Raw genomic sequence first — 5,271 nt, forward strand, 5'->3', positions numbered from 1 at the left:
TGGCGCGTGTGCAGGAAATTCAAATTGAAACTCATTCAAACACATTTTGTATTGGATTGAATACAAACTCCTGTATCCAATCCAATACAAAATAATTCAAAATAAATACAAAGTATGTAATTGGCAAATTCAAACTCTCATTTTGTATTGGATTGGATACAAACTCCTGTATCCAATCCAATACAAAATATTACAGAATATATTTATGTGGTTTTGCCTATAGGTATGTGACGGACACTAGGGAGGTGTTTTAGAAAAATATATTACTATACAGTATACCGAATTATCACATTTTCAGTATTTTTCATTTATTTATGTATTCTTGTTTAAGCTGATTTTTGTGTCTTTTATTTAATTTTATTAAAAGTATTTTTTTTTTTACATGATTGTGTGTTTCAAACATTTTTTATATTCATGATATCTACTAGAACCCTGTTCGGACATATTTCTGTAAGTTACAGGTCTACCATTTTAAAAAAAATTGCTTGAAAAACAGTGTACCGCTTTTGGAACAGAAATCTAGACCTTAGTGTAACGCCCAGGTGGTTAATTGAATTGATGTTATGAGTTTCTAAATAAAAATAATCATCCATGATAGAACTTAAAGTGCAATAAAAAAAATAATTAATACCTGCACAACATCCACTTTAAGATGCTACGCATGGTGTCCAATGCTGGAAATTATTTCATTCCTGTGCACATGTGCAAGAGTTACATGATCAGTAGCTGGCCAATGGTCAGGACCCTTGCAGTTGGCTATGTTGTCTGGTGGCACTATTGCTTAGCACACCTTGCTTGTGCCTGGCGACCAGCGGGGAGAGGGTTTGCTGCAACCTACCTATGCCTGGGGCTCATTATTATCAAGCCTTCATACTCTTGCTGCAATTACTTCCTTCTGCCCTGACATTGGACCTATATCCTTGTCTCTGCTCAGGTGGGGCCAATCGGGCCCTACCATGCCTGTCACTGACAGGTATAGAAGGACAATGACAGGTAAGGAAAGAAATATAAACCTGTAATATCAGATCAGAAGTCAGATTGCCTAAATTCTGAGTACCAATCAAAGGTGAGAATAACTTCACCTAGCCGGAATCACCCTCCGATTGTAATTATCAGTCCAGCGCTATTCAGCAATAAGTTGTGCAATTATTCTGCTAATTTACCAAATAATTTATATCATTTAATATCCAAGCATAAGAATCCCCTTTCCCTTGACCCTAAGTATCCAATGTTCACTACAGTCCCCAAAATATTATTACTATTATTATTAAACAGTATTTATAAAGCGCCAATATATTCTGCAGCGCTGTACATTAAATAGGGGTAGCAAATGATAGATGGATGCAGACAGTGACACAGGAGGAGAGGACCCTGCTCTGAAGAGCTTACAATCTAAGAGGTGGGGGAAGTATCACACAATAAGAGGGGATATGGAATGGTGGGAAGTAGTGAGGGTTTAGGAGACAGAAGAAGACGGGTAGGTGAGGGTGAAAAGATGGGTTTATGGGCTGTTTTAAATGAGCTTAATAGGACGAGTAAGGGGCAGCTCTAGAGAAGTCTTGGAGCCGTGCGTGTGATGAGGGTATGAGAGAGGAAGTCAGTAGTAGGTCATTGGAGGAGCAAACGGAGCAGCTGGGAGTATTTTTCTATCAGGTAGGTAGGTGGGACAAAAGCTGTGGAGGGATTTGAAGACAGGATATAAATTGGATTCTAAGGTGCAATGGAAGCCAATAAAGGGAACAAAGAGAAGCAGCAGAAGAAGATTGGTGGGAAGGCTGTGTATGGGATAGGTAGGTGGGTGATGGATAAAATAAGCCTGGCTGAAATAAGAGATTGTAGAGGAGAGAGTGCAGTTAGTGGAATACCAGAGAGGAGGAGGTTACAGTAGTCCAGAGGAGAGATGATAGGAGCGTGTACAAGGAGTTTTGGTGGGGACAGGTAGGGGTGGATTTTAGAGATGTTACACGGGTGAAAATGTTGCATGTTTTTGGGAGCATTTTCTCAGGCATGGTTGTACCAGCAGAGGGGACAATCAAATGGGGCTGAAGAAACTCCCATAGAAGTTCATATGGAATTACATTGGCCCTATCATTGTAGAGAAGATTGGTCAGCTAGGATGCAAAAGCGAAAAATCTCTTTAGGCTATAAAAGATTTAAGCTATAAAAGGAATAAAACGGAGTTTGATGTGTGAATCGTAACTTTAATCTAAATCCAAGTAGACAATAAATAATAAAAACAGAACCTCTTTTCCATCCCTACCTTCCAGAAATGTCCAATTCACTGTTCTGAAGTGTTTCCCAGAACCTCTAGTTGGGGATTGTGCACAATCATGATCTCAAACCCTAATGGCAGCACTGATGGTTCAGATATTTGACTGACCTCTCTTCCCTCACCTTTATCTATAATCCCCTTGGGTAGTGCACACATTGTGGTGGCAATGATGGGGCTCCCAACAAAATGCAGAATCGATGATACTCTAATCAAGAAGACTGAACATATAAGAACCCGATGACGTGTGGCTACAACATGATTTGCCTTGTCACTGTAAATTTAGATTGCCGATTTTCCAGAAAAAGCGTAAAATATGGAACAGCCTATGTCAGTGTAGACGTGGATATGCTCTGATAATAACATACCATGAACCAGTTGGACAGCTTTGGGGACATCATATAAGAGGACCTAATGTTCCGTGTCAAACCTAGAGGACAACAACCACAGAAGCATCATGCAGAGGATTTTACTGCTTACTCTGATGTTTCATTTAAGTAAGTGCCAAATAGCTAACACCAGGCTTACTTTGGAAACACTTGAAATGAAAATCCAAAGAGAAATGCAGAGAACTCCTAATCCAAATGTGAGAGTTCTCAGCAGAGCAGAGGAAACGTCTTCCAGGGTCACCGGTTTATGTGACAAGTTTCTAGAGTGGAATTTCTTTTCGCTTTGGGTAGATTTTTTTTTTACTTCCAGTTGACTTCCCAAATGCCGTGATATCTTTGTAACAGAACATGGACAGGTTTATAAGTGAATATTTATAGCTTTAGGGTTGTGTGTACAATAACTATTATCATATTTAAGTACCTTGGCTTTATTTAAAGCTGTTTAATATACCCAATTTTTATATTTAACTCAGCGTGTATTAGATCTGTATAACCAATGTATTCTCCCTGTTTTCCTCCCCCTTACAGGCTGTGGGGGGCTGTTGCAGCGCATTGTTGGGGGAACGGATGCTGAAAAGGGGGAGTGGCCCTGGCAGATCAGCATACAGATGGAAGGATTTCCCATTTGTGGGGGGTCTCTGCTCACTGACTCTTGGGTGATGACCGCGGCTCACTGCTTTTTGGAGTAAGTTTGGAGACTTTTGTGGAAGACAATAATTGGCTTTATGTGATTTCATCCCACTTAGTGTCCATGTCTGTGCTTTAACAAGGTTCTAGTTCCTGGTTCTTATAATAGAGATAGTTTTATACAATGATTTCTGGCTTCTCCTGTCTTCTCCTGCCTCTTCAATAAAGTGCTGAAACCTCCAAAATTTATGGACATGTTTGTTGCCTGTATGCTCCGCCATGTATTGTGGTTCTTTCCTCTGACCCCTACATCATTATGGGACATATCAGTGATATGGGGAATAGAACCACAGATGTGCAGCAGGAGATCAAGGCATCCAACAGTTTAGTGTCAATGGTGAACGGTCTTATAGAGGAGAAATAGGAGACTTGGGGACCAGAGAGGTGAGTGTATGGGCCAATCTGAGAGGACAGGTTCTAGATGTGCAATATATTTTGTATTGGCTACAATAGAACTTTATTTCAAATAATTCCTACCTGTCGCTCTTTTAGGTCTTTGACCCCCGCGGATTTCACCGTCTACCTTGGAGTGTACCAACTGACAGACCTCAAGAACCCCACCACAGTGGCCAGAAGACTAAAACAAATCCTTGTGCACCCCGAATTCACTCAGGAGGGATCAAGTGGAGACATTGCACTGATAGAACTGGACACACCAGTCACATTGACCGCCTCCATCTTTCCTGTGCACCTCCCTTCTCCAAAAATCACTTTGCCAGAGGGGACCCAATGCTGGGCAACAGGCTGGGGCAACATTAAAGATAATGGTAAGGGCCAGAAATATTACAATTAAACCTTTCATGTAAGTATAACATCACTATTTTTATATAGTCATTAAAAAATCCATTCTGATTGTCCTCCATAGTTCCCCTCCCTGACCCGAAGACTCTACAAAATGTACAGCTGCCTATTATTGACAACCAGAAATGTGAGACCATGTATGGGACCGGCCTGTCCCGCGGCAGCGACGTCACCGGGAAACCCCGGTGATCGTCTCTGCACTCGCCGGATGAAGATCGAAGAGGACAGACGTGTCCGGAGAAGCGGAGGGAGAAGGTGAGTATTTTTTTTTTTTGCGTGCGATCACGCTGGACAAAACGGAGGGAGAAGAAGCCGGCCGGCTTTTTCTTCTAAACCGGCTGGCTTTTTCTTCTAAACCGGCCGGCTTCTTCTTCCCAGAGAGGACACCCGACGCTGGAGGACGACGCTGGAACACCACGATGGATGATCGCAGCGGGACCAGGTAAATAGTAACTTTTTTTACCCAGTACCAAGGTCAGGGTTATCATGAATTACCAATCGCCCCCCAAGTAATGGAGATGTACAACATATTATGCAGCACTGTACATTAAATAGGGGTTGCAAATGACAGACAGATACAGTGACACAGGAGGAGGAGAGGACCCTGCCCCAAAGAGCTTACAATCTAGGAGGTGGGGGAAGTATCACACAATAGGATGGGAAATATGTAGTGGTGAGAAGTAGAGAGGGTTTTAAGAGACAGAAGAAAACGGGTAGGCAAGTCTGAGAAAGTGTGTTTTGAGAGTAGGAGCAAGCCGAATAGAACGAGGACGACCATTTCAGAGAATCGGGGCAGCTCTAGAAAAGTCATGGGAGCCGTGCGTGTGATGAGGTTATGAGTGAGGAAGTCATTATTAGGTCATTGGATGAGCGGAGAGAGCGGCAAGGGGAATATTTTTCCACCAGGTCAGAAAAGTAGAAGCTTATATTGGTTCTCAGGTGAAATGTAAGCCAATGAAAAGAACTACAAAGTGATGCAGCAAAAGTGGAACAGTGGAAAGGCTGTGTATGGGGTAGGTAGGTCGGAAAGCTGTATATGGGGTAGGTAGGTGGGAAGGCTGTGTATGGGGTAGGTGGGTGGGAAGGCTTTGTATGGGGTAGGTAGGTGGGAAGGCTGTGTATGGG

Source organism: Pyxicephalus adspersus, chromosome 7, assembly GCF_032062135.1.
Source record: "Pyxicephalus adspersus chromosome 7, UCB_Pads_2.0, whole genome shotgun sequence".
Classification (NCBI taxonomy): domain Eukaryota; kingdom Metazoa; phylum Chordata; class Amphibia; order Anura; family Pyxicephalidae; genus Pyxicephalus; species Pyxicephalus adspersus.